Genomic DNA, 11,207 nt, shown 5'->3' on the forward strand with positions numbered 1-11,207 from the left:
AATAGTTAGAGATTTTTACGTCTTGCCTCACAAGAACAGATTGAAAATTTACCGTAACCAATTTGTGAGAGTTTGGGGGAATTAAGTCAATCATAGCCATTCTGATTTATACGCTACGGTTAGAATTATTTGTTGATAATACTTTGGCACCTGCTTATCCCATTAAATTTGATATTTCAATTTGTGCAGCCTGGGACTGTAGATGGGATTTTTGAAAAAGTGGGATCCATTACATATGTACTCAACCCAAAAGGCAGCCACAGAAGATCAGACAGTGGGTCAGTGGGGGGGGGAGTAATTAATTTCCCCATATATAAAAAAGACTGCCATAAAACTATAAAGTGAGTGGGGGATCTTTTCTTAACTCTATGACATTACAGAATTTGCAAACATTTTTTCCATTTCATTTTTGGTTAATACAGAGCAGTTTTTCGATTCAATGTCTCTATCAGTTTGGGAACTGAAGTGGTATTGATCTCTTTATCCAATTTCAGAGGCAACTCTCCAAACAGACCGAAATCCTGCTGATTCTGTTGGACCATCTTCAATTTCTGATCCCATAGTATTCCAGGCAATAATATATCCTGTTTGGCCTTGTTTATTTTGTGTCTCACCACTTGATGAGTTACTGGAATCAGTAAAAAATTAACAGGATTAGGAATCCAATCAAAGTAAAGTACATTATCTCCCTCCACATTTCATTTCTCACTCTTTCTTTTAATTCCTAAAAGAAATTAAGCTTCCTTTTCTCAGGTAGAAAGCTTAAATCCTGAAAACTGTTTCGCATTCATTATACAAAACAATCCATTCAGAGTTGGAACAGAAGAAACACTGGGGGAATGTAGCCATGTAATCTTGAATTCTTGATTTGAAGGTAAACTAGAATTAAATGATCTCAAATACATATTTTGGGTTTTTAAAAAATGAGATTTTAATGAAATCAAAGCATATATAAGTAGGATTCTATGGCAGGGCAACATAATGGGAAAAGGAGTTCAGGATAAATGGAGGCACTAAAAAGTAGACAGAAGCCACAGCTGCAAACAATTCCAATGAGGGAACAAAATGGAAGATAGAAGCCAGCGTAGTTCAACAAAAAGCTTAGAAAAGATCTGGAGGTTTTTTTTTTTTTAAAAAAAGAACACGTATATAAGGAGAAAAAAAGGAAGGCCCCCAAGGAAGGGTACAGAGAGATAGCACAAAGCTGTGGACATGCTGTTACAAAAGCTAAAGGTCAAAATGAGATGAGGATAGCAAAGGATAGTAGGAACAAAATGCTGTTCAGATATGCTCAAAATTCGAGGAATAGAAAGAAAGAGTATAATAGTATACCGATGCTGTGAAATACTAGTAATAGCCTTTCCCCCCTCCCAAAAAAGACAGAGCCCCTTAATTCTTTTGGCTGAGTGTTCTCCAAGCATATTTTACACCAAGTAGTAAAAAGCAAGATGAAAGGATATGACTGAACCCTGAAACTGATAAAGACCTATCATGGATATCCTATTCATTTTGAAAACTCCAAGACACCGCTGAAAGCTATGACACTGGCACTTGAAGCAGAGGCAAGTAAAATGGGCTTAAAAATTAGTGAAGACCAAGCTGATGCACATTGGCAAAGATCAAGCCAACACCCCAATAACATTAGGAGGCCTTAAAAGTTGTAGAGCAATTCAACTATTCTGGTGGCATCAGGAGTAGAGATAGAGGAACAGAAGCAGATGTGAAATGCTGAATAGGCAAAGCAAATGCGCTCAGTATGGACCACGTCCACCATTAACCGAGCAATCAAGATCAGATTATTTAATGCCATTGTCATGGCAACTGCCATCGATGACAATAAGACCTGGAAATTTACAAGAATTATTCATAAGATCAACGTCTTCCAACAATGTTGCCTCAGAAGGATTCGTCATATCTCATATGGGGACCATGTCACTAACAAGGAATGTCATTAACGAAGAAGCAATTCTTGAAGACTCCACGAGATAGTGACAGAACAAATAATATGTTTTGCTGGATATGTTGCTCCATATGAGTGAGCAACGTCCAGCAAAGACTACAATCAATTGGATAATATCAAATGGTCGGAGAAAAAGTGGAAGGCCAAAGAAAACCTGGTGCCATACATTTCTGGAAGACCTGAAAAACATCAATTTTAAATGGAAGGATGCAGAGACTGTAGCTGTGAATTGAGAACTGTGGAGTATGCTTATAGCCCTACATGCTTAACACAGGATGTGAAAAAATATATATCTCCAAGGCCAAATGAATTGTATCCAGAGTTACTGAAGAAATGAGGTACTGCTCTGGCTCAGCCTTTAGAGATTATTTTTGAGAAATCCTGCAATCTGGTTGAAGTGACAGATAACTGGAGGAGGACAAATATTCTCCTTATCTTGGAAAAGAGGAGTGGGGGATGGGATGAGGAAGCTCCAGGGAACTACAAACCAGCCTAGAGTTCTGTAGTAACTCATAAAGAAATCAATCAGTACACACTTGAAAACAATGTGGCAATTACCAGATGTCAATCTGGATTTGCCAAGAACAAGTCTAGCCAAACTAACTTCCTTAATACATTGTGGCAGTACCGTAGACATAATACATCTTGATTTCAGCAAAGCATTTGACAAAGCACTCTCAACGTTCTGATTAGTGAACAAATTGTGTATGAGCTGGATGACATGACAATTAAGGGGATACAAATAAAACTCCAAAATGTTACTCACTCATCAGGAGAAAAGTAGGAGAAAAGTGTTGAATGGGCTGCCATATTTTTTAGAAATGACTTGGATGAAGATGGGGAAGGCTTATCAAATACAGGTTAGAGAAATAGGCTGGAAGCATAAGATTTAACAAAGATGAATACATTTTTCTATAGGAGACAGAAATGCAATGAACAGATGTAAAATGAGAGACAGTACTTGTGAAAACGATCTTGGAACAATAATTACAATAATAATAATTACAAAGTGAATATGAGTCAGTACTGTGATATGTTTATAGAAAAGACAGATGCAATTTTAGACTGTGTCAATTTGAAGTACAATTTCCAAATCCTATGACGTAACAGTTCTACTGCCAAAGCAAAAACATCTTTGAAGAGTTTCATCTGTCGGAACTAGGACGTCTACCTTGAGTACTCAATTCTGGGCACTGTGTTTAAGAAGATTTTAAGAAGGATTCAGACAAACTGCAGCAGGTTTGTATAACAGCAAGGAAGATGAATAACAAGCTAGAAACTCAGTTCAGTAAAGAGATGGTCGGAATTGTGAATGTTTAGCTTTTATAAAAGAGAACACTGAGAGACAGTATGATAGATTCTTCAAATTCCTGAAAGAATGTCACAAAGCAGAAGGTCAAGACCTGCTCACTATTCTAGAATACACATTACAGAATAATGGATTTATTTTACAGGAAGTCAGATTCTAACTAAAACTTAGGAAAAAGTCCAACTTCCAAGAGCAGTTTCACAGTGGAACCAATTACTCAGAGTAATAGTGGGTTTCTCTTTGTAGAATATGTTCAAATGCAGGCTAGACAACCATCTGATTAGGAGGTGTTAATCTGGATTTCTGTACTGAGAGCATTAGACCTGGGGACCCAAAACAGTGAGTTGCAACTACTTTTGTTTTACAAAAATGCCTCTCAGGAGTCGAGGACTACTCAACCGGTCGTAAGTCGAGGACTACTCAACTGGTGCAGCACCGTTTGCAGAATGGGACTTTTGGCGGGCTCAGCAGGGCAGAGACAGCCTGGACAATTCCTATTGGCTTTTGAAAGCCAATAGAATTAGACTCTATTCAAGAGAGTCTATTCTATTGGCTTTCAAAAGCCAATAGAATAAAAGGAAGTAGCACAGCTAAGGAAAAGGGGGGGAAAATGGTGGACTGCGTTGTTTGGCAACCCCCGTGAAATGGTCGTTCGACCCCAAATGGGGTCCCGACCCACAGGTTGAGAACCACTGGTCTAGATTTTTTATGGCAATTTGATTCACATTTTTAACCATTTAATAAATATCACTATTTGGATCATATATCTGCCTAACGCAGCATTTCTTCTCCAATTGTCCAACTACAGCTCCTCTCTGGTCCTAAAATGCTAGTTATCATGTCTTTGACCTAATTGCTATTACTTCATGTGATTCTTATATAAGAAAGTTTGAAGACAGACACCCCTGAAGACCTGGCAGAAAGACCAACATCTAGTCTCTCCTTCTATCATGAACTTCATACCACTACTCCATACTCCATACTACTAAGTACGGTGTTATGTATGTGTACACTTTGAGAGCAAGCAACTAAATTTCATTTTTAATGTGTGCTGTTGGGCACACAGTAAAAAAATGATAATAAAAGGTTATCTATCTATATTCACCTTCTTCTGCAATTAAAAACTGACCGTGTTGCAGATATGATTGAGATATTTTAGGCTGTCTTTGTATAATATGCTCATAATTAACATGACAATGGCCTTAATTTACCCATTTTCTGGATTCATACAACACACAATTACACAAGTAGGTTTGTCCAGTGCCCTAGTTTCAGATGTGTTTGGCTACTTTGTGGTTCAGCGTATTATGCCACAGAAAGCTTCACATGCGAATCACACAGTTGTTGCCAGGGAAAATTTGGAAAAGCCGCTGTAATGGCTCTGGGTAGTATCCAAACTTAAGGGTACTGGGATCATAAGTCCCACACCTAAAGCTGGCTTCTCTTACCAGGAGGTTGCTTGTCACCTGGACTATTGCAACAGCTTGGGCTGATGTACCCTGGGTTTACCCGTTAAAGTTTAAAATGTTGACACTGGATCAAGTTATCTTAATCCAGTTTTACAAAAAGAACTCCATATACTGCACCCGTAATATATTTTTTTTCTGCACACAGATAATCTCAGAAGACATCTAGAAGAAAGCATAAAATAAATGTCTTACATACACTGGAGCTGAGTAGAGCTATGAAACATGATTGCAACTTGATTCCGTGTGGTTGTGTTTAGCTGGAAATGGGAGAAGGTTGATCCATGGCAAAACACTGATTTCCGGGCACAGAAGAAGAAGTCAAGAAGGGCAGACTCCGATCAGAAATACAGAACAGAGAAGAAGGAGCCAAGAGGGCAGGATGTACAGATTCTGCCTCCACTTTCCAAATGACAGGGACACATCTGCTTTCCATAAAGCTAGAGAGTGATTAACACTTGCTGTTAAAAGTGTGAAGTGCAATGAAAGGAATGCAGTGCACTGCTGGGGCCTTTGCCATTCATTCCCACCCACAGTACACTTCAATCTAGAGCAGAAATATTGTCATTATTTGGGGAGGTCAGGGGGGAATCGTTGGCTGTGGGATCTGGATGCAGACTTTGCACTCTCTGACCTTGTATAATTTTTTTTTTTTTTTGTTTCAAAGTTAGGCCACATCATTGCAGTTTTTAAGGAGATTTATCTTGACTCTACTTCTTCTTCTTCTTCTTCTTCTTCTTCTTCTTCTTCTTCTTCTTCTTCTTCTTCTTCTTCTTCTTCTTCTTCTTCTTCTTCTTCTTCTTCTTCTTCTTCTTCTTCTTCTTCTTCTTCTTCTTCTTCTTCTTCTTCTTCTCCTTCTCCTTCTCCTTCTCCTTCTTCTTCTTCTTCTCCTCCTCCTCCTCCTCCTCCTCCTCCTCCTCCTCCTCCTCCAAAAATGAGTGCATATTGACTTGTAGTTTACACAAGCATTTCTGATAGCTAGGAATCAAAACTGGAAATACTATTCTTTGTTGAACAGTGAATTAATTTAAATGTATTGTATAAGGCATTTTGTATCTTAGATCTGATTCATGAAACACTTTAAGAAAAAAGTCCCTTTCACGCTGCATTGTTTCAGTCACTAAAGTCTCAGGAAGTCTCAGTTTGAAGCAGATTCAGGGTCATTCTTATTGTTATCAATCTCCAAACCCTGCATCAAAAGAGATATCTGCAAAATGTCAAATTCTGGAAGTGGACAATTTATTGTTCCTGGTGATTTCTCGAAAGCATTCCAAGTATCTTAAGAAAGATTAAGCCTGTATAATCTGGGAAAAAATGCTAACCATGAGTCCTTGGTGCTCTCTGAGCTTGGTTGTTTGTTTGCAGACATAACATTGTAATGTAACATTGTAGAATTCTCCATAGAGCAAGGGTAGGCAACCTTGGCTCTTTTATGACTTGTGGACTTCAACTCCCAGAATTCATGGCTGACTCAGGAATTCTGGGAGTTGAAGTCCACGAGTCATAAAAGAGCCAAGATTGCCAACCCCTGCCATAGAGTTTCATTTCCAAACTGGAACATTATGCACAACTCTAATTGCTAGACTGCCTTGCATCTAAAGTGCATTTTGGTATTCTACATGTATGTCCTGGAAGAGCAAGTAACAATGTGTTGGCTTGCAAGGTAGTCTTGTCTAGCTTATGTTGAATAGAGTGAGCATGTGTGGGATAAAACTAGCAGAAGATGGTAGAGGACAGGAAGACCTGGAGGAACATTGTCCATGGGGTCACGATGGGTCAGACATGACTTCGCAACTAACAACAATAACAACAAGCCAAAATATGCCATAATGTGCCAAAGCTAACCAATATTGCCCTACTGAATGACTAAGGCTGGTAATCTAGTCTACACCTTCTCTATATTACCAAATAGTATTATGAGAAAGTCTCTATCAAACAAAGCGACAGTGGATAACAGAAAGCCCATCTGCTCATGATTATGACATATGGAAGATTGTGACTTTGAGTGTAGGGGGAGAAAGCTACAGAACATGAATCAACAAATAAAAGCAAAGGAAGAAAAATGGATATGCTGTATGCCTATAAAACTTATAGAAAGGGGAAGGATGTATTACCGGTAGATATCTGTCAGAAAGTCTGAACTGGCGTCAGGAAGACCATTGCTGAAATATTAAAAAACAGGAACTCATAATTTGGGAAGAGTTGCATGTTAAATTCCAATAAATGATGATCATGTAAGAATGAGGAATAAGGTTTTTCAGAAAATTGTGAAACATTTTGAATTGATATGATCTAGGAGAAAAAAAAATATTAAGTAAGATGAATAAATGGGTTAGAAACAAGATGAGAGGCCACAGAAAAAGGGATTTGGACATTTGGAGGCCCAAGAATAAATGAGAATCATAACTGGTTAATATTTACTTAAAACCAGGTCAAGGATGGCAATAGGTTTGAAGATTAAATCTTACAGAGAGTGGTTGAAAAAACTTGATACTTTTAGCTTTGAGAAGATAAGGAAGACATGATAGTAACCTTCTGAAACACAAAGAGATGTTACCAGGAAGAGGGAAAGGATTTACAAGACCCTAATTGGGATGGGTTAGGGTTAGGGTTAGGGTGAAACATCATGTGACTGTACCACTTAGCGAAGGCAATGCCAGTAGATCCGATTGCAGTCATTAGGTGATAACGTCACATTTCTCTGTATGTCCTACCAGGGTGGGCATGCTTTTAGTCCCTGCCCTTAAACATTGCCATCTGATGGGAGCTAGGAAGCGTGCCTTTCCCATGGCAGCCCCTGCCCTATGGAACCCTCTTCCCCCTGAAGTTTGGCAGGTCCCTACCCTCCTAACCGTCCATAAATCACTGAAGACTTGATTTTCCCCAAAAGCTGTTAGATAAGATGAGGTAACTGAATATTGGAAGCTTGACTTGGCACCAGGTTTTTCTTTTTAACGCTTAGGGTTTTAATACAGTTTTTATGTTGTTTCCGTTTTTAATTGAGAGCCTCTCACAGTTTGTTAAAAAAAACAAATGGGTAGCCAAATAAATGCTTTAAATATTTGGTTACCCTATCCAACATGGCTCTCTGTGAGGGTGACGGGCAGTTTAAAATCTGATAAATAAAATAAAATAAATGGCTGAAATGAAAAGGCCACTGTATTGTGCTGCTGCCCCCAGTCACTGCAACCTACCTGCTGCTGTCTCCCAGCTACTGCCCTACCATCCCCAGTTGTCCTTCATAATGTCACCGATGTGTGCCCAGCTGCCAGGATCCTGGTGGGGCTGCCCCATTTCAATAGTCTCAGCCCATCATCAGCCAGGAGGCCTTTGCCTGCTCCGTGCATTCCTTCCCCACACAAAGAAGTTCCTCTACCACTAAAGGAAGCCATCTGGAGAGCACCAGCCAGGACTAGTCCACCCACCTGCCTATTCATTGGGGGAAACCTCCTGCGCATTGCTGGGATCTCTGAACAAAATGAGGGACCCTGCCCACAGTCGGAGGTAGGGCAGCTCTGCCACAAGCATTACTCAGTCAAGGGCTTCCCATGTAACCAGGTGGTGGCGAGGGGCATGGGTGCATTTTGGTTCTCCAACCGAACGAATGGAAAGCAAATGTAAGGAAAAAAGCTGTGGAAATCGCTTGGAATTATAAAAAGAATTACATTGCAAAGTGCCAAAAAGGCATAGAGAAACAGTAATAGAGAATATTTATAAGAATGCTTTATGGAGTGATGAAGTAAAAAAAAAAAGACAGTGGGTGAGAAAAAAAATTTGAGTATAAGAAAGTGCTGCAAAAAATGAGCATGAGAGGACAATATTGTACAATATTTACCTAGAGCTGGGGTAGGCAACCTTGGCTCTTTTATGACTCGTGGACTTCAACTCCCAGAATTCCTGAGCCAGCCATGCTGAGGGGAAAGGGAGAGGTTTCCAAGCTGAGCCATGCTGGCTCAGGAATTCTGGGAGTTGAAGTCCACGAGTCATAAAAGAGTCAAGGTTGCCTACCCCTGAAGAGAGAAAAAAAATAGTTGCAGTTCAGTCAAAGAGATCAAGTCATCTTCATTCTGCCTTTTTCAAAGCGGTCAGACAACTCTGGGAAGAAGAATAAGAGTGGAATAAAGTAAAATGCCAATTTAACAAATAAAAACCCTTGTTGATTAGGGGATTAATTTGACTTTGAGTACCTCTAACCTACCTACCCATATTTATGCATAAGGAAATCAATACATTTCTTTATGGTCAATTCAAGAGGGCAGAGATACCTAATGTCCCAACTTCTATTTTCCCCTGTACAACAACCCTGTGAGGTCAGTTCAGCTGAGAGAGAGTGACTGACCCAAAGTTACCCAGCTACCTTCATGCCTAGAGCAGGACTAAAATTCATGGTTTCCTGGTTTCTAGCCTGGAGTCTTTAACTACAACACCAAACTGGCATTATCACCAAATGGTGATCATTACTGTGGCACTTATGACTTTATTCAAGTTGCCACCATTTTTATAATGTAACAATTAAAAATACAGCCAGTACATTTCTTTTCTCTTTTTTTAAATGTAATTGGGTAACTGCAAAGAAATCATACTGCAAGTTTTCCTCTCCAAATCTGGCAACCTAAAACAGTATTGCTAACTGGCAGCAGTTTCCCCCAATGGCAAGCATCCCAGCCATTGCTTTCCCCAAAATGCTACAACTGAGACCAACGGCAAATTAAAAAAAAAAAATCAAGTCAGAGATTCCAGGAAGGCAACTAGAAAAGCAACCAAGATGTGGTCAGAAGGAGAGAAAATTACAGTAACAAGGACCAAATGGCAAATAGAAGGGGAGGAATTGAAAGCATGACAGAATTTATTTTCTTGAGCTCAAGGTGATTGTGATTATCATGGAGTTGATGGTGACTAGAAAAGTAAAGGAGTCCCTGCAGATTTTGCTCCACTAGTTGTACCAGTAGTTGACTATGGGGAAGGGGGAACTCCGTTTCAAGGCCATTGAGCAGCACTGTCCAAAGATGTTTACGCATCTGCAACCACGAAATCAAAAGATGCTTGCTCCTTGGGAGGAAAGCTATGGCAAAGCTATATAGCAGTGACGGTGGACCTTTTAGAGACCGAGTGCCCAAAAACTGGCCCTGCCCTCGCTCCACCCCCTGCCCCGCCCCTACCCCACTTGCCCGCAGGGCCACTCACCGCCTCCAGGGCCTGCTGCAGATCACCCAGGCAGCCCAGCAGCGCCATGGCACCCTCTGCCCGCACCCCACAGCATCAACTGTGCATGATGGGGCATGAGGGCAGAGTCTTTTCTACGCTGCCTGGCTGCCATGTCCTTGGTTTTTCTGCTCCGGCTTAGGCCATGCTTGGGGGCTACTCTCCTCCAGGGGGGCTGCGGAGGAGGAGGGGGCCGTGGGGGAAGGCAGGGCTGGGGCAACGGCACATGTGCCCACAGAGAGGGCTTTGAGTGCCGCCTCTGACACGCATGCCATAGGTTTGCCACCACTGCTATATAGCATATTAAAAAGACATCACCTTGCCGACGAAGGTCCGCATAGTCAAAGCTGTGGTTTTCCCAGTAGGAATGTATGGCTGTGAGAATTGGATCATCGGGAAAGCTGAGCACCAAAGAATTTGATGCTTTCAAATTGTGGTGCTAGAGAAGACTCTTAAAGAGTCCTTTGGACTGCGAGGAGATCAAATCAGTCAATCCTAAAGGAAATCAACCCTGATTATTTTTTGGGAAGGACGGAAGCTGAAGCTGAAGTTCAAATGCTTCGGCCACCAAATGAGAAGAGAGGACTCATTGGAAAAGACCCTGATGCTGGGAAAGGTTAAAGGCAAAAGGAGAAGGGGTTGGCCGAGACTGAGAGGGTTGTATAGTGTCATTGATGCAACAAACACGAATTTGGGCAGGCTCAGGGAGATAGTGGAGGATAAGAAGGCCTGGCATGCTATGGTCCATGGGGCTGCGAAGAGACAGACACAATTTAGTGATTGAACAACAACAACAAATAGCAAAATCAGCAAATAAAGAAAAGGAAACAAGATGAGAGAAAAGGGAAGATTTGAGAAAGTTTTGGCTGGATGGAGTTGATCAGAGGCATATGGAGACTTTTCTGGACCTCTCGGGCTCCCAACAGTGACAGAATTTAGTGACCAAACTCCCAGCAGCTAGAGACATGAATGGCAAGTGAGAGAAAGCTAAACAGGTCATTTTATCTTCGCTTCCCCAGCCTCCTACTGCAAAATTAGGAGAAGAGGCCATTATAGCCATTAGCATAACCTGGGGAAGCCACCAGGCTCCCCAATGCAAATAAGCAACTATGGAGAAAATAATGGTGCACAATCTGGAGTTTTTTTTAAAAAAAGTGTATGTGTGGGGGGGAAGAGCTGCTCCTCTTTCTGCCCAGAAGAGGGAAATAAAGGAAATTTATTCCTAACCACATCCTTATTTTATGTTGTGAGTGAGCATGTGATTGCTTAA

The sequence above is a fragment of the Crotalus tigris genome, unplaced genomic scaffold, assembly GCF_016545835.1.
Source record: "Crotalus tigris isolate CLP2741 ecotype Arizona unplaced genomic scaffold, ASM1654583v1 scf7180000020166.501630, whole genome shotgun sequence".
Classification (NCBI taxonomy): domain Eukaryota; kingdom Metazoa; phylum Chordata; class Lepidosauria; order Squamata; family Viperidae; genus Crotalus; species Crotalus tigris.